This window comes from Cynocephalus volans, chromosome 13, assembly GCF_027409185.1.
Source record: "Cynocephalus volans isolate mCynVol1 chromosome 13, mCynVol1.pri, whole genome shotgun sequence".
Classification (NCBI taxonomy): Eukaryota; Metazoa; Chordata; class Mammalia; order Dermoptera; family Cynocephalidae; genus Cynocephalus; species Cynocephalus volans.
The window spans coordinates 49,216,982-49,237,357 of NC_084472.1; positions in this window are offsets into that span (position 1 = coordinate 49,216,982).

The window sequence follows — 20,376 nt, forward strand, 5'->3', positions numbered from 1 at the left end:
CCATAGATGGCACGGAGCTGATACAGATAGCGTCTCTGCTGGCTGATCAAATAAAAAGCCAGCTGGTCTCTGAGGGGTAGAATGATGGATTGGATTACATGAAAATATACAATAGGATAGGATAGGATCATATAGGATAAATGTAAATGTCTGGAACATGAGTTTATGAAAACACATGAGTATAGAAAAGAAATGGTGTCATGAGACTATAGTATGCCCGTAGGTTGTACCTACAATATGAAAGCAAGTGAGCAGGTGTGGATAGAAACTAACATATTCTGAATAACTTAAGCTCCCAAACATGGGCATCAGAGAGACACAGTCATCATTATTATTTTAATTTTACAAGTACAGAGATGAAAAATAATTTCTTCTATGTCCTACAGATTACAAGAGGCAAATCCGGAATTGGAACCTGTACAAGTCTCATTGCAAAGCCCTGCTCTTTTCAATCTGTAATCATGTAAACAATTCAATAAAGATACTGTAATAACTAATGCAATCTTGGGTTCCATTAACAAAGATAGAATGCCAGAACAAAGGAGGTAGTAGTCTTCTTCCAGTATGCACTGGTCAGATCATTTATGGAAATCTAATGTAAAGAGTAATGCATATGCCCAACATTTCTCAAAATGAAAAGATAGAAACATATAGAGTTAAGTCATACAATGAAATGCTACTCAGCATGAATAAGCCACAAACTACTGACACATGCAACAATATAGGTAAATCTCAGAAAAAAAAAATCACGTTGAGCAAAAGCCAAACACAAAAGAGTGCACACTGTTTGATTCAACTAATGTGACATTCTTACAAAGGCAGAACTCATTTATGTTGATAGAAATCAGAACAGCAGTTGCCTCTGGGAGGGCTGCCTAGAAAGGAGCATAAGGGAATTTTCTGGAATGATAAGAATGTTTTTTATCTTGATTGATATGGTGCTAAGAGAGATGCACACTGTTGTCAGTCTCATCAAACTGTATACTTCAAATCTGTGTGTTCTATTATATGGAAAGTATACCTCAATTCAAAGAAAAAGTAATGCATACAAACTAGACACTGTGGATACAGAAAAAGTATCAGGAAACCATGGCCTGTGTGAAACAAACGATCTGGGAAATATTATTTTCAAACATTTATTTTATTAATGAGAAGTCCAAAAAAAGAGAAATAGAATGAGATGTGATATTCATGTTAAAAATGATACTATTTCATAATAGAGAAAAAGAAATAGTCATAAGTACTTTTTGCAGAGTGTAATGACTAATAAGTAGAAATTTTACCTCAGTATAAGAAAGAATTTTCTATAGTGGGAGCAGTTCAAATGTGAAATTACCTGCCAATGAAGTTATAAATTCCTCACCACTCAAGGGGCCAGGTGAATCTGGACAGCCTCCTATCAGAATGTTTGTAGAAAACACTTGGCACCTGAGGCAGTTTTTGTCAGTTCTGCAATTCCATGCATCTGTATTCTAAAACACACTTTGAGCCTGCTTGGATGGAGCTCATGTCCTATATAGCACCCAAACTCTCAACGTCACTCTTAATCTATTCTCAACCCCCAGGACACTTAATCACCCTGTGTCCACAAATCCATGTGTCAGTGATTAGCAAAAGCAACATCCACCCAAATTTCATTTCAACCCTACTGCGTGTGCTAATCTCAAATCATAAAGAAGAATGGTGGTAAAATACCTTTCCAGTGTGGGACTCTCCATAACCTTTGCTGAACCAAAATAATCTTTACTCATTCATTACACATCACTTACTATTAAGAACTTACTGTGTACCCAGCATGCTCTGGGAACTGGTGATACATCAGAAAACCAAAAAAGACAACAGCACCCATCTTGGTGGAGCTCACATCCTTCCTAGCAGACATCAAGTGGCTTAGGACAGGAATATCTCTGTTCTTCAGACCTATCTCCTAGTGCTTAACTCTGCTGGACACAGAGGGGGGAGGAATAAATACCCATTAGCTTAACTCAGTGTGAGAAATTCATACAGTGTAAATGTATAGAAGCCTCAGGGGAAGACAGGGTTCACCCAAGACTTAGACATGGTGTTTTGCTACTCAACTCAAAAAAAATCTATTTTAGATGTCAGATGGTTGATGAAATGCTCATTTTTACCATTGTTCCTACACCTCAATAATAAACCAACGCACTATGGCTCAATGGGTTTACTCTGAATTTACAATTAGGCTAAGCTATGCTCCAGAGGGACTCCATGAGCCTTAGTAGAGCTTAACAAAATTGACTTCAATAAAATAAAGGGAATGTTGTTACTGAGCTATATCAGATAAATCACAGACTCTATTAGCTGACATTAATTTATAATTTCAGGCATAGGGATAAAATTATTCACAATGGGTGCCTTTAAATTGGGTGAGAAGCACAAATAGCAAATTCTGAATGCAACAAATCCTTCTAGAATAAAAACACAGAAAGTCTCTGCAGCAATAGCTTTGGGGAGTTGTCTTTAACCTTACTTAATGAGCCAAGATAAAATGTTTTAACTGTGCACCAATTCAAGAAGTTAAATTGATTAGACCCACATTTTAAGGCCTGCTAAAAGACCAGCCCCACACTTCACAGATTGATTCTCAAAGGCAAATTAAATATTTGTTACACACATATATATATCAGAGGTGGGGTGTTCCAAAGGGAATTATATACAAATTATGCATATACAAAGATGGGAATCACCTGTTCTGTGGGCAGTTCTCTCTCTATCCACTTCCTCCATGTGCAATGAATCTTTGATCCCTCTGGGTTCTCTCCTTTCATCTGTACGCATTCTTTTGTACAGTCTCCATTACTGCCTGCCACATGGACTCATGTTAAATTTTCAAGAGAAAGATGTAAAAACACATTGCCTCAAAGGTACAAAGACATCAGGGAGGGATGGACAGTACGATCACATGGCTGCATTTAAATCGGCACATCCATGCATTTGGGAGGATGGAAAGAGGAGCAAGAGTAAAATAACGTAGAAAATTCTGACTCTAAAGATTATCTCAGTAAGGGACCACAATGACAAACAGAGCACCTGTGCCAAAGGGCACAATGGCCACTTGCGGGAAAGGAGACTGGTGAAGGGGGACAGCAGCAGGAAAACAGCCTGGGAACCGATCAGAAAATCCTTATCTGCTTGGTATTTAGGAAACCTCATGTTTGGGTAATTTAGTGCAACTAAGCTAAATGTTTAAACTAAACCTCACAATGCGAAAAAAGAAAAAAAATTTTAAGTAATAGTAAGGTAATAAAACTGTTTCCTAAGAATAAATATAAGAAATAACTTTATTCACTTTTGGCAACTTTTCCTACATCACCCTGAATTATACCAAATGAGTCCAAGAAAGTGAAATGACTGGAGGGAACTGTCATTGGTTATTTGTGATCTTCCCCTAGGCAGGTGATATTCTGATATAAAGGCAGCGTCAGTCACTGACCAGTTCCAATACTAACATTAGAGTTTTGAATGGAGTTTACTTGTAAATAGAAACTGGGAAATAAATAGTGTATGTATTTATTTTTCTATGGAAAAGGAAGAGATATAGCAGAATATGTGAGGATAGCTCAATACCTATAAGTAAGTACTTGAGAGGAAAGAAACAGTGAAATAGGACCCAAAAAAGCAACCAGTTAGAACTTTTAACTGAATAAGTCATCTAGAGAAGGGCAAAAATATTCACTTACTGTTGTGCTTCGTGATGACTTTTCACATTCTGAGAGTTTAAATAAAATTTGATGCATATCTAAAAATGTCTAAAATGTTATGTGTAAGGCACTATACTAGGTGCTATTAGGATGCATAAGAAGGCTTCAAAAATAAAATATGCCTTGGAGAACTTTGCAGTACAGCAGGAGAAATTATGCACACAGACTGATCCCACCTTACAAGGAACACATGGACCCCAAAAGGTCAATTGTGAGATAGCTTTTTGAAACATAGAGAAACTTCCATGGAAAAAGCCATGGCGTGGAGGAAACAATACACTAATTTACCTTTGACTTTTCTGACTGGAAATTTGTGATAATTCTATGAATTGCTAATTTCGTGAATTTTCCATTTAATGTTTTATATTTAACACTTTCATTAATATTTTTGGCAACTGAAACCATCAAAAGAGAACTACTATAATCTATTTTTTAAAGTACCTGCTGATATTTTTATTGGAACTACATGAAGTCTGTTGATCAATTTGGAAAGATTCAGCACCAAGTAGTAGTGGGGCATCCTGTGTGATTGTTTAGTGATACACATCTGGCCTTCTCTGGTTAGTCCTAAATTGGAAATGAGGATAGAAATTATAGAAGCTGTCAGTTATCTGTGAAGTCTTAGCTGTCTTGGGCTGATTGTTACCGAGGTTGCTGTTTGGCTTTCTGGACCAGTTGCTAGAGCTAGTGTCTTACTTCCTACAGGTCTGACCTAGAAAGGAGGACGGATGGCTTCCTGACCTAGTTAATATAAACAATGTTTGATTTCCTGGGCTGGCTGCTGCAGATTGAGAGTCAGAGTTCTATTTTTGTATATGGTCTGGCCATTGTCTGTTATATATTCAGTCTTTCTCACTATAAAGAAAAATATGCTTGTAAATGTACAGCAAAAGAACTGAAAGATACTGTTAACTGGCTGGGCTGCACCTGGGGGCAGGACAAGAAGAGGGGCTACTTTTATTTTATATACATATGCAGCGTCTATATTCTTACAATAAGCTTGTATTACTTTTAATTTAGAAAAATTAAAGAGTATGAGCAAAAAAGGTCATGGCAAGCCATACCACCTCATCTGACATTTACAAAATCTGTTTGACGAAATTATTTGCTTGGTTACTGAGTCTCCTGTCATTTTTTGTTAGTTTTTTATTTTTTTGTTTTTCTGAAAACAAAATAAGCATTGTAAAAATGTGCTAAATTCTATCTTGAAAATTTCAGTTCATTTATTCTGAGTGAACTTCTGGTAATCTCTCGTTTTCAACAGAAACCTTAAAACTAACTTTTATGTTTGACATTTATTCAGCCAGTGTATATTGAGTGACTAATATGTTCCAGACATTTTCTTCCCTAAAAAGTGAGAAATATGCCATGATCCAAAGAAATGCAGTGAATTTAAATTGAATTAAAGTTTGACTTGAAAGCTCTGCTTCCCAGGAACATATCCCCATCTTGTGGAGCTATAGGATATTTTTTAGTAATGACAATGTTCATGATGCATTTTTGTGACCACAAATGTCATGTGAGTTAACTCTCAGTTGGCCAGAAAATCTCAGTAATCAAAATACTCCATTCCCCAAGTATCTGGCTATGGAAGGCTTTACTGCATTCATTATTCTACTTCTTAGCAAGAAAAATAACATGTATGAATCATTTCTTAATATGTTTTCTAAACATCACATTTGCTTTCAATGTTACTGTCAAAGCATGTCACTACGCCTTGCACACAGCTCCTTAAAGAATCTAGTATACCATACTATAATTATTTGCACCTGTGTGTCGGGTGCTATGATGCAAGACCTGAGTACCTGGCACATAGAAGATGTTCAATGTTTTGAAAGAACTGCAGAAGCCCGAAGGCATAATATGGATCAGATATCTGATAATATGGAAAAATATCTATTTAATTCATTCATAAGACATTTATGTACAGTCATCAGGAGTACAGTGCTTTTTTAAAAATATAAGTTCTCAATCTAGAGAAGGAAAAAAGTACACAAATAATGATTTTCAAACCAGAAACATTACCTTCAGAGAAGTGCTACTGACGATAAGTTCTGCCACAGTTCAGAGGGGTGAGAAATTACTTCCTTCTGGGATGATTAAGAAAAGGCCTCACATTTCAAACTCGCTGAAGAATATACCCTAAAACCACTCACAAGGGGATTAATACACAGCATATCAAGGCCTCACCATAACAGATACAATTATTCTGTTTATAAAATCATTGTCCTCCATAAATGTACCTAACGTCCTACTAAAGAAATCTTTACCTCAAGGTGGACCTTGGCTAAAAAAAAAAGAACTTTGGCTACCTATTCTTAGAATTACATAAAGTTTCTACAGTAAAGATAAAGGACATCCCCAAAATAAAGTCTCACATTGATATAAAATTCATATAAAAATTGATATAAAATTCCTTATTATCATGGAACAGGCATTTAGTACATGTTCAAAGGTGGATGAAGCTCTATCTATCCTCAGCAGAATCCCCTTGAAACTATTATTACTATTATGCATTTGTGGAACTCACCAGGTAGGTGTCAGGAGCCAAATATCCTCTGCTGCCATCTGTCCCTCTCTTCATGGCTCTGCCCTTTGATGGTTTGTGAGGACATCTTTTGAATCATATGTTAAATAACTACTGTAATAAACATTTTTATTTAATTACTTTATATCATCCTCACATACTCTATGAAAGAGGAATTATTTCTCCCATTTTATGAGTGAAGAAATGAAGGTCAGAGGCTGAATCATTCAAGGTCAAGTAGCTAGACCAATGCTGCCTCAAAGGTTACTTGATTTCCACAAGATTTTCTATTAATCAGTTGTTCTGCCATTTATAAGTGTAGACTAATTAGTTCTGTGATCTTAAAGAAAGTCACTTCAACCCACTGTGAGTCAGTATACACAACTGTAATAAAGGGAAGAAAATTATACCTGCCTGGCTTACTTCCTAAGTTGTTTTAATAGCAAAATCAGATCCACGAGGCATAAGCATATTGCTAAAAGCATGGAACCTGGAGTCAGCTTCATGGATGTAAACCCACGTGAATGACTTATTAACTGTTCAGCCATGAACAGATTGTTTAATCTCTCTAAACTTCTGTTGCTTCATCTGCAACATGAAAATAAGGATTTCTACTTTCTAGGATTGCTGTGAGAATTAAAAAATTTGTATAAAGTTCTCAGTAGGGTGCATGGAACACAGTACTTGTAATGTTAGCTGTAGTTATTATTAATGTATGCATCTAAAATTACCTGGAAAAGAATAAGACTTTATGCAAGTACGAGATTATTATTGTCCATTCTAGGTCAAGTTGATAGGTCTTGCGCGGCCCTAATCTATGTTTTAACTCTTCTTCCCCGTTTATCTTTTCCTGATTAATTCTAAAAAATACCAAGTGTTTTTGAGTACCAGGGGCTCAAGTAGAGGACAATGCATGAACTCTCATTAGAAGCCTGTATTTGTCAGAATTTCTCCAGAAATAGAGAACATACTCAAAGGGTTAAATTTTAATAAAGGGATTATTTGCAAAGGTGTGGGCAGGGCTCAGAGAATCCTCAGTGATGATTAAGTACCAGAACGTGCACAGGCTGGAAGGCTTCACTCCCCTTGTAGCCTGAATGAAGATGTAGACCATAGTGTTACCATACCTGAAAGGGCTGGGCCACCCTAAAAGAGGGTGCCCACTGACAACAAGGGTGGCCCACAGTCAGTAAGTGCTCAGCCTCTCACCTCTTCCTGGTGCCTCTCATTGGCCAAAGCCAACTGGAAAATAGAAGCCAGGAAGCCCAGGGATGCAGCTATAGAGGGTAAGTCTCTCTGAGCCTGCCCAGAATAGAGAAGGGAGAATAGACCTAGTGCAGCAAATGGAGAATGGCCAGCAAATAATCCTAAATGAGGGCTAAACATAAAAAATATAGTTGGTAAAGTATATAGAAATAACCTTTATCATAGTGGCTAACCTTAACCCTATCAATTGAAACAAGAGCGTAAATTCAATTCCTGGCTCTCCCACTTACTAGCTGAGCACTCTTGACAAGTTATTTATCCTCTCTGTGCTAGTTTCCTCATTTGTAAAGTGGGGATAATAGTAACACTTATGCTTTAGGTTTGTCGTGGAAATTAAGTGAGCCAATATGTGTATGGTATTCAGAGCAGCACAGGGCACTCAGCACTGTATAAATTTTAGCTATTATTATGACTATTATCTTTTGTTCTAAGATGAGATTATATGTGTTTGTGGAGATTTATATCACACATAAGTGGACTCTTTAGGTAATAGGAAAAAGACATAACTATAATTTTTTACATGCCACATACACAAGCAAAACACATTGACCCTGATTGTGGGGTCCCACTATGGTGGGAGGGAGACTTAATATGTATAAACACAACCTTAATGTCAATTCATCATCAAAACCCATACTGGAGTAGTGTCGCATTTTGTGGATTTCCTGGATATTAGCCTATGCTTTCCTGATTGACAAGAAAAATGTCGGTATACTTAAACACTCCACCTATAGATGTGTCCCTTCAGGAAGTCCCCCAAATACATGAACATATATTAACACGTGTTTCTTTCCATTCTTCCTTCTGAAGCACCAAACATGACATTTCCCAAATGGGCTTCAACTTGCTATTTTCCTTTCCTTCAGACTAAAATTGGTTTATTACAAGATTTTGCAGATGGTGTCAAGATTCCTGTCAGCAAGACCAGATGGAATCTGAAGCTGGTAAACAACAGCAGAGAATAAGGTCCCCGAAAGTCAGCCCTGTGTTGTCATCAGATGCCATCCCAGACTCTAAATGACTGAAGCCTCGGCAGCCGTCTGCTCCACAGGACACCCTAAATTCAAAAATATGAGCACATGTTGAAGGGGTAGTTTTTAAGTAGAAAAGATAAAACAGAAGAATAATTAAAGAAAAAAATGAGCATGAATGAACTCCTTAGAGAGGCAACAAGGGAGAGAATCAAAGCGGCTAAATTTCCGCCAACAGAAACACCAGGTGGAGTTCAAAAGCACCATCATGGTTTTTAGAACATAAAAGCAGCCAATTCTATTTTCCCAAACACATTTACCTCAGATACATTAATCAGCCTCATCTCTTCGCAATAAATGAGCCCTGCCTCACGCACAGCCACAAAGCACTAAGAACTATGTTCACCCCAACTCCTCTCTCCCAGATGACCTGTATTTTACCAAGAAATGCTCCTTTTATTAAACTTCACTTCATAATCTTGAACCTAAAGGAGTCTGGGGTGTCTGTTTTGTTCTGCTTGCCCCCATTACCAAATAACTGTTGCCCAGAGGAAGGCCAAGGATGTCTAGAGCTTGTGTTTGTTTGTTTGTTTGTTTGTTTGTTTGTTTGTTTAATTCAGATTATGGATTTTTCAAATTTATAGAACTCTTAAAATTTTAGAAGTTTTACAATTATCATTTCATTGAATTGTTATAAATGCCATGTAAAGTAAATAGGACCAATTTTTGTTTTTTTCATCTTGCCCACAGAAAGCTAAGGCTTAGTTTAAGTTAGTCAAACTCAGAAAAATCATTATGGCTGTTTCCAATCCACAAAATGCTAAGCGAGAACGTGTAGAACATTCAAGCCAGATACTACAACGGGGAAGGAAGCTCCCTAGCTGTTCGAGCAGGGCAAAATTGAACACAAGAATGTATACAGCGTGGAAATTTAGTTGTTCAGCGAGACTGTCATTTCAGAAAAATAGCCTGCCAACTGCAGCCTACCCTGAATTCGTTTACCACCGAGGGTCCACGTGAACACTTGTTAACAAAGCGGGGAGAAGCCCTGATAGAAATGTTTCCCTGCCCCAGGAGGTAACTGGAGAGAGCAGAGATTAAAGCAGAGTCAGTGCCTACCAAGTTAGAGAAGGTCCCAGGCTTAATGTGAGTCCCTGTTGTTCCCTCAGCACCGAAAAAGGCTGAAATGGCTTCCCAGCCCTTTGTCACTGAGGAATGAAAGAGGACTGGACGTGGGGGGCAGTTCAGTGTCATAGAGGGCCACCAACCTCCCACCTAAGAAGGTGACTGGGCTTTGGATTCCTCCCAATCCCCTCTTACAAGATGGGGGGGGGTCTTCTAAACACCCCATCATTAGGTTAGGGCTGGTAGGTAAGTAGTTGGAAGTTGACAAGTCATTTAGCAGCTTGAGAGGGGAAAGGGTTTAAGAGAGATATGGCAGGTCAGGGAGAGAGAATGCCAGGGGATGCCTTTAGTCCCACTATTTTTAGTAACAAGGCATGCACCTTGCTATGGGTGAAGTGGTCACTACTAAAGTGGCCTGAGCTGCTTGGCCAACACACCCCAAGAAGACCACTATTGACAGCTCTGGCTACATAATTTGCAGAGACCAGTGCAAAGTGAAAATGTGGGGCCCTGACCAGGGATGCAAAATCAATATCACCTTTTCATGGGCCCATCACCCCAACCCACAGTAGAAGGATGAGTCTGAGGGCATTGCAACCTTCCTGCCAGGATGCCCTCGGTACTTGGCTTGGGGATGGGCAAGAGGTCTCTGTTGAATTGTCTACCAAAAGTACTGTGATCTTGCCAGCCCAAGGCAGGGACAAATGCTTCCTTGTTTTGGCCCATGACACAGCAGGGCATGCACCCAACCCAAGCCTCCCCACATCCATGCCCAGGTCTCCATGCAGCTCAAGCCAGCGCACACGCACACACACACACACACACACACACACACACACACAGTCACTGCCCCAGGCAGAGGGCATTAACAGTTGCAGGGCAAGGATGGGGACAGGGAGGCCAGGTGGGCCCAGGGCATGAAGGAGTGGGAAAGGGCAGCTGAGAAGCTGTCCCAGGAAGGTGAAGAAGCAATAAGATGTAGGTTTGCACAGGGGCCAAGGCTCCTGACATATGTTCCATTTTCCCATCGAACTTCACTTCCAAAACACAGGCTTAAAGATAAAATTGTTAAGAATTTCAACACGGCATCCTCCAAGCATTAAACTCGAAGTGTGGGGCCCATCTGAGCACAAGCACTGTACAACTGCACTGGTGAAGCCCAACCTTCCTGCTGGGCAAGAGGAACCCAGCAGCACCAGGCTACAAGGAGGACAGACTGCCCACAGTGGGGACTAGGAGTTAGGAAGGAAGGAGTTAGGACTCATTCAGAAGTACCATGTGGGGGGATGTTACAAGAGGAGGTTGCCTTGAGGACTCTCAAGAAGCAAAAATTATCCTGCTGAGAGAGCGGTCATGTGTATGCTTGGCCCTCAGAGGAAATTGATACATGGGCAGATAGCTGAGATGAAGTCACAGACCACAGATGGGGGAAATAGACTTACCACTGCCAATCTGAAATTGTTCCCATAATGGAACAGTGATTCCAAACACCATGTTGAGGACAGTCAATTGTCCACCTGCAGTTCCATGAGAAGATGGCTCCTTTCCTTCAGCATCTCAACACCCTGATGCCAGAGGGAAAAGCACAGGGAAGAGGGATTGTGAAAGTTTAGACCCTTGACAAACACTCCAAGTTTCCAGACAGAAATCCAGTCTTTGCTGGCTTTGCAGGGAACTGGGGGTAGGTGGAAAGCCCTGAAATAAGTATGTGGTTGGGGTTAAAAAAAAGAACAGGAAAAGTTTTAAGTTTTAAGAACAAGAAATGAGACTATTTTAATTTCCAAAGTGACTAAAAAATCAAAGAATCAACCAAAAATGTCATTAAGGGAGGCAGCTTCCCAGCAGGAAAGAAAAACTCAACATATACAATACAATATTGGAAAAATGAAGTCAGTGCATGTTTATATCAGACAAGTCAAAACTGCTCAGTCAAAATGGTTACACTCAGTGCAACCCCAGCGATCGTGCCAAGAAAAGGAAGAGATATTGTCCTAACTTCTGAGAGTTTTAAAAAGCAGTTTTCATTGCTCCTCTCCTTGGGACTTCAGAACATGCACCCATCAAGTGACTTCCCAGCCAAAAATAGATGACCTGTGTCTTCTAGAATATGAATGCTTAGGCATTTGCAAATGACTACCTGTTACCAATTTTTGCAGCAACTTCAGAAGTTTCCTAATTCCTCGGTTAAATTAATTCTAAAGCAAGCTGTCTCCTCATTCAGCGTATGATTTAATTAGGTGTTCTCATATGAGGCTCAGTGAGAAATGTAGATTACAGGTACATTTTCAGGTAGATTGGTTCCTGGAGGAGTATCTGTTGAAATTACATCAAGGTTCTATCTTGGCCAGAGCACACTGTTATGACAGCTTGACCAATCAGTTCTGTGAAATAAACTGTGAATCAGCTTACCATACTAAATGTACCTGCTGTCACAATAAATTGACTGGATAAAGACTGGTTTCCACATCATGTAAACAAAGTAGAAGTCCATGCCTTTTACTTTGGGTTTGGGAAAGGTGAAAATTCTTGAGCCTGGTCTGAAACTCATAGGGTTCTTCTCAAAACCTTTTTTGTGCTGGAACTGCAACCAGAAGATCAATCTTTTGGAAGCATGTATAACAGGGGTTAGCAAACTACAGGCTACAGGTCAAAACCTGCCCACTGCATGTTTTTATAAATATATTTTTGTTGGAACACAGTCACGCCCATTTATTATGTGTTATCTATGGCTGTGTTTACACTTTGACAGCAGAATTGAGTAGTTGCACAGAGACAGTCTGACCCTCAAAACCTGAAATAGTTACTCTATTACAGAAAAATTCAGCTTCATTGGCAGTAGTCCAAGTCTCCATCTTCCATAGCCTATGCCATAAAGGAATAGTTACTTCCAAAATTCTCATTCTGTCTTTCAGTTTCATTTCACAGTCTGACCCTCTGCCATAATCAACAGAAGCATCACTTTACAGTAATGAAAGTAGAAGTCATTGCTTTATAATTGCACTAGAATTGTCATAGGTTTGCTGTTGTAGGTTCCACTAACCAGTATTTTGGAAAGTCAACTGCATTTTCTGAACTTCAGTTCCCAAGTAAAGTTTGAACTAGACAATATCTAAGGTTCCTTCTAGCTTTGGTATGATGAAATATTTGTGATCCAACAACAGGAATGTTTTCATGTGAAGAAAATGTATTTTAACCACTGAAGGTCATAGGAATTTCTTTGAAAGCCCACTGGTTTATATAGAAATTATTGGCTGCTTACACACTATTCATCCCAGCCAACCTCCTTCCTAGCAGAGTCCTGCGTGGCCTTGGCCCTTCCCTCACTTGGCCCTGTGCTTCAAGAGAAACTAACCCATCAGCACTCCAGGGAATGGACCTGACTTTCTAAATCAATCATAGTAGTACCTCACCTCTTGCCTGTTATCAGTTTAGCATGTCACAAATTCCAGCCAATGAGATGTATGAGGAAGTCAGCTGTGGTGGAGGAAGGAAGGAGGAACTTCAAGGAAAAGTTTTCTTAAGAGACAAAATCTCTCCTCTTTTTCTAGCAATTGTCATGACTACACGTATTGCTGGAACTCCAGCTACTGTCTTGTTACCAGCCTGAGGATGACACCACCCAAGAGAAGGTTAGAGATGCAGAACCAGCTCAAAATACAACATCTGAAGCCCATTCTACCTCTGTACCTTTTGTTATTAAAGAAAATAAATTTTCTTACTGTTTAGGCCAATTTTGTTTATTACTGTTAACTACTGACAAAATACAAATAATAACTCTGCAGAATGTAGAGCTGAGCTATGTGTACCTATGGTGTGGTTAAGGATAACCAGAATTATGGAGAAATTACTTTCAAATAATAACAAAACAACATCTCTCTGTTTTCCTAAAAATAAGCTTCTCTTCCATTATTATACTGCTATTGCTATTTAGTGGATGCTGAGTTACTAACTTGAACATATCAGTAAAAACCCATTTGCAAGAACTCTTATAACATTCTATGGTCTAAATGTGTCCCCCCAAAATTCATCTGTTGAAACCTAATCACCAATGAATGGCATTAGAAGGTCCTTTGGGTGGTGATCAGGTCATAAAGGTGGAGCCCTCATGAATGGGATTAGCACCCTTATGAAAGAGTCCCCAGAGAGCTTTCTTGCCCCTTCTACCAAGTGAGGATAGCAAGAAGGTACCATCTATGAATGAGGAATCAGGCCCTCACCACATACCAAATCAGCCAGCACCTTGATTTTGGATTTCCCAGCCTTTAGAATTATAAGAAATAAATTTCTGTTGTTTATAAGCCACCTAGTTTACAAAATTATAGCACCCAGAATGAACTGAGACAAAATACGACAGAAAAAAATAATTTCAAAAAAATTAAGTAATTATTTTTGTTAGTAGCTTTGAGGGTGCTTCAAAAAGTTCATGGAAAAATGGAATTAAAAGATAATACAAATCTTTCCATGAACTTTTTGAAGACCCATCATATTTTAATATGGTGCTATGGTTTAAATGTGTTCCCAAAAGTTTATGTGTTGGAAACTTAATTCCCAATGCAACAATGTTGAGAAGTGGGGCCTTTAAGAGGTGATTAGGTCATTAGCCCTCTGCCCTCACAAAAAGATTAATGCTGTTATCAGGGGAGTGGCTTATGTATCTTGGGAGTGAGTTCATGACACAACAATGAGTTCAGCTCCCTTTCTCTCTCTCTCTCTCTCTCTCTCTCTCTCTCTCTCTCTCTCTCTCTCTCTCTCTCTCTCTCATGCTCTCTTGTCCATCTGCCATGGAACGATGCAGCAAAAAGCAAGAAGGCCCTTCAAGATGTCAGCCCCTCATCCCTGGAGTTCCCAGCCACCAGAATTATAAGAAATGAATCTCTGTTCTGTATAAATCACCCAATCCCAGGTATTCCATTATAACAGCACAAAACAAACTAAGACAGAAAACTGGGACAAAGAAGTGGGGCTGCTGCTATAACAAATACCTGAAAATGTAAAAGTGGCTTTGTAACTGGGTAATGCATAGAGGCTGGGAGAATTTGGAGGGGCAGGCTAGGAAAAGCCTAGACTGCTGTGAATGGAGCCTTAAAGGCAATTCTGGTGAGGGCTCAGAAGAAGACAAGAGCTATAAGGACTTTAAGAGGAGATTAGGTCATTAGGGCTCTGCCCTCATGAATGAATGAATGCTGTTATCATGAGAGTGAGTTCCTGACTTAAAAATAAATATATATATATAGTTTTTGCCCCAATCTCTCTTGTGCATGTGTGCACATGTTCTCTTGCTCTTCTGCCCTTCACCATGGGATGATGCAGCAAGAATGCCCTTGCCAGATGTGGGTCCCTTGATTTTGGAGTTCCAGCCTCCAGAACTATAAGAAATAAATCTGTTCTTTATAAATTATTCAGTCTCAGGTATTGTGTTATAGCAGCACAAAAGGGACTAAGACACATGACAAACACATATAACTTGATACTTCGTATGTCTTGAATAAATGGTAAACCTTACTTTTTTATATATTTAAGCCATCAGTACTAAAGAAACCCTAATCTTATAACATTTCTAAACTTCCAGCAAAAAGAGAGAGAAAAGGAAAAAAGTGTTTGTCAGCATGTGGCTGAGAAACAGTGAGGTCCAAGTAGGCTGTCAAACTCAAAGCTAAACATCTTAGAATCAAAGAACCCTACTGTCTTGAAGGAAGTATGACAGGGATTCCAGTACGACCCTTCTTCAGCTATAACAGATTGACCCATTTCCTCTATTTAGATGCCTCTCATTGGATAACTCACTTCTTCTCAAAGCAAAACACACCACAGCTGAACAACATAACTTTGGATTGTTATCTCTTTCTAAATGTCCTAAAAATTTCCGATGAAGACTTTCTCCCACCACCTCCCAACCATCAATTTTCCAAAGACAACTTACCATCATTTTAATTACAATTGGGAAGAGATACAGTTGGGAAAGCCACTACCACATTTACATGTGCATTTAACAATTTCACTGAATAAGTCCAATTTACAGGATATAATCATAAAGCAACTTAATTTTCATCTTTCTCTGTCCATTAAAATGTACTCTGTGGGACCAATAATTCCCCTACACAGGATAAAAATGAAAGTTAATTACATGAATTCTCTGGTTATTCTTAAGTCATAAAATGTTCATCTGTCACTTAAAGTCACAAAATGCAGTTTTGATTTGGTAATAAAAATCTTCAGTGCCATGTCATAATCAAAACTTGGTCTTGATGTAAGGTGAAGCTTCTTGCCTCTTTTGCCTGTTTCTGAGGCAAATGGAAAGTGAAATGGCAGTGGAGTGTCATCGGTTTCCTATTTCTTTTCCAGCCTAGGCTTCTACTCCCCAACCCTCAACTTCACCCCACAACCTGCTAATGCAGTTTCCAACTGCTCCAGAGTCACAGTGAGGAGAGGGAGGGTAGAAAAGTGGCCAGGAAAGTACCAACCTGACTGACGCTGTCATGAACTGGTATCAACACTGTCCAAGGCAGCTGGCAGGATATGTGTTAGATCTCCAAGTGGTCTCCTTGGAATTGGGGGGTGGGGGGGCATTTCCTTTGACTTGAGAAAACAAAGAACACACAATTATGACTCCCATAGGTTTTACTTGTTCTCCCCATGAGACCACATCAACAGCTCTCTCCACTGACATTTGCTCCTGAAAGTTGTCCCCAAATATCCAATCCCTGCCTTCTTTGATACCCTCTATGTGAGCAGGTTGTTAAGAGTCATGATTCCTCTACCTCACACTCATTAGAATGGCTAATATCAAATACGTGTGTGTGTGCGTGTGCGCGTGCGTGTGCGCGTGTGCGTGTGGGTGCGTGCGTGCGTGCGTGTGCGTGTGCGTGTGCGTGTGCGTGTGTGTGTGTGTCGGCAAGCACGCAGAGAAACTGGAACTCTTGTGCACCACTGATGTAAATAGAAAATGGTACAGTCACTCTAGAAAACAATTTGGAGTTTCCTCAAAAAATTAAACATAGATAATCCAGCAATTTCACTTCTGGGTATATACCTATAAGAAGTGAAAGCAGAGACTCAAACAGATGTTTCTAAATCCATGTTCATATCAGCACTATTCACAGTAGCCAAAAAGGTAGAAGCAACTCAAGTGTCCATCAATGGATGAATGAATGAACAAAATGTAGTAAATGCATACAATGGAATATTTGTCTGCCTTAAAAGAGGAAGAAAATTTTGATGCATGCTGCAACATAGATGAACCTTGAGAACATTATGAAATAAGCCAGTCACAATAAGATAAATACTGTATGTATGATTCTACATATATAAGGTATCTAGAGTAGATAAATTTATAGAAATAGTAAGTAAAATGGTGGTTGCTAGTGGCTGAGGAGAAAGGGAGAATGGGAGCTGTTATTTAATAGGTACAGAGTTTCAGTTTAAGAAGATGAAAAAGTTCTTGAGACGGACGATGGTGATGGTTGCACAACAATGCAAATGTATTTAATACACTTAAAAATGGTTAAGATGATAAATTGTGTGTTACGTATATTTTACCACAACTAAAAATAAAAGTAAAAAATACAAAGGGTTATGATTCCTTCTCCTACCAACTTCTTTGAAAATGTCATTTCTATTGTAGCTTCAGGTAAAATTTCCATATTAACACACTACCATGTATTCATCAACTACAGGTATATTCTGATTTCAGAAATATTAGAATGTGAAGCTATAATAATTGTCTTAGAATGAGTGATATTTGATATTTAGGATTTTCCAGCAAATCAGCCACAACTCTAGAAATGTTACCAACATTTGATATGGATTGCATTGTGTTTCCCAAGTTTCATGTATTAGAAGCTTGATCCCCATTGTAACTGCTGAGGGTGGGAACTCCTATCACGGTAATTGAAAGGTGGGGCCTTGAAGAAGTCATTAGATTCTTAGGACCATGGCCTAATGAATGGATTAATTAATAATGGTGGTCATGGGCATGTTTCTGAGGGCTCTAAAAGGAGAGCATGTTAGAATCTCTCTTTCTGCCCTACCATTTTCTGCCATGTGAGACTCCTGCATTGCTATAAAGCCACCACCAAAGAAACCCTCACCAGATATGTTCCCTGGACTTTGGGATTTCCCAACTTTTGAATCTGTAAGCAATACATTTCATTTTCTTACAAATTACCCAGTTCCGTTTATTTTGTTGTAAGCAACAGAAATGGACTAATACAACCTTGGTGGTCACTTTACTCCTGAGCCTACTACCTCACAATTGTTCTAGCAGAGTACAAGAAATTTTCCTCTGAATGCATTTCCAAGCTCCAACTCTCACCAGTCTGGTTTAGAAAATTAAATTGTCTCTGTGGAATCTCTTCTGAATTAAAATTAATGTTCCAAGTCTCTTTGACCCACATCCAATCATTTATACACACAAAAGAGAAATGTTTCATGCTATAGAAATATTTCCACCCCTAGAATTTAAAATAGCTCTACCACAACGTATCCAATTACAGAAAACTTACCATGAGAAAAAAAAAAAGAGAGAGAATTGGATGCTTATCCTGAAACAATATTTTGAGCCAATTTTAAATCACTGAGTCTCATTATTTTTACCTTTGTCTTAAAATATACTGGGAGGTGCCAATACCACACAAGAAAATCCTTGAGAGGAAAAGTATAAATCATTCATATCATGATAAGGAAAGATTTGCAGGTATACTAGAAAAAGCAGTAATTTAGCAAGTGAAAGATTAAAACACACTATTATGAAGTTCAGTTAGCATTAAACTCTGAGCTGTGTTACATGCTAATGTTTTGAAATGGTTGACTATAGTGATCCAAGAACAATGAATTAGCCAGGACAGGCAAAATGCCAGTTTTACATCATACCCAAAGCAGGAAAACACTAATCAATATACATTACCAAACTGTGCATGGTCCACAGTCCTCTGCTCAAGGAGAGTGTAATGGGAAATTAAGAATCCATATAGCGCAGCTAAGCAGTTAAAAAAGCCAACTTCACTTTAGTGAAGCTCCCTGGCTTCAAATTTCAGCTCTGCCACTTATTAGCTCCAAAACCTTTAATGAGATTCTTAATCCCTCTGTCTCTTCATCTGTAAAATGGAAATTAAAATAGCACCTAATTAATAGGAAGGTTGGGAAAACTCAAGGAAATAATGCAGCTAAAATATTAAGAACATTGCCAAGTATCTAGAAACTTTTCAATTAATGTTATTTTTTACGTAGCAGATAAAAATATAAACTTTTCTTCAATAGCAGAAGTTTGAAAAAAAATTTAAATGACTTATCTAGGTTTTTTGACTCAGATTTCAACTGTACTTACTGATATAAATGCCACCAGGGCAATCTCAAGTTAATTAACAGGTAGTTGGTCCATCTACAGCAGTGGTTATTAAATATGAGTGTTCATCAGAATGACCTAGAGAGATTGGTAGAACAGATGGCTGGGCTCCACACCCACAGTTTCTGATTTGGTAGGTCTGGAGTGTGCCTGAGGATTTGCACTTCTAACAAGGTCCCAGGTGATTCTCCTGCTGCCAGTGTGGGAACCACACTGGGTGAACCATGGTCCACAATCCTCCACCCCCACCATGACCACCACCTTCCTGTTCAGAGCTTTAATCCCAACAGTCCTTCTGACTCCAAGGACTATCCCTGAGTTCCTCATTCTAATGACTGCTGTCACTCTGTTTCCATGGCTGACTGATAACTTGCTATATACCCCCTACAGAATTGCCCAACAAAAAGCCAGCCCCCTTCAGACTCCACCTTATCTAGGCCCTGATTCCAGGGAATCCAGATCCCATGGTCCTTTAGAAAGTGCTCCCACTAAATCCTATGTCTGTTGTGCAGGCTCCCTCAGAGATGTAGAGAGCCCCACATGCCTGGGAACTGACTAAAGGAGCAGAGCCCGATCTCCCTCCCTTTTGCCTAGATCTCTGGTACTTTATTCCACCTATAGGGTCTGTGATGTCCGGTGACCTACACTGAAATCATCTAGATTTATGGAACCTGATTTTCTAGCATTTCTATCCAAGTTGGTACTAGGTGTTTTCATTTACAGGAAGATCACAGTGGCATATTTCACATGCACACACAGATGCAATGAATAAAACTGTTTATGAGGTGATATATGGTTGGAGATATGTTCTTAAGAGCAATGTTAAAAACAAATTTCTCCTCCCCACAGGATAGCCATGTCTCTTCATGATCTGGGGACAGACATCCCTCAGCCAGAAAATCCCTGAACAAAAACACATATCTGATTACTTTTCCACATATCACTGCCTTTATACGTCGACATGTTCTTAAACAAATTTCTTAATAATAGTAAAATCAGCCCACTTTAACACTTTACCAATTCCAATCTCAACATGAGCACAATAAAATTTTTTAAATGCAGGAAACACTCTATTGCCTAACACAAGAAGTTTTTCTGTTGAAAATAAGTTTTCTTATTGAAAATTCCCAATTTAATTTCTATCAGGGCCTCCATTACTAAACATTTCTACAACCAATGATAGATGTGCTGAGGAACCAGATTTGATACCCCTAACCCTAGATTTGAATTCAGATTCAGATGACTCTATGGTGTCTGTCCCAAAATTATCTGATTAATTATGTCATACTGAAAGTCTCTTAGTACAGTACACTTGATCCTACAACCTGCATCTTTTGCTCAGATTGAACCTTTAGCCATTTGACATTGAAATCTGCCAGAATTTGTGTTGATTCTGTCACCTACTAGATTTTATGTCTAGTGTGT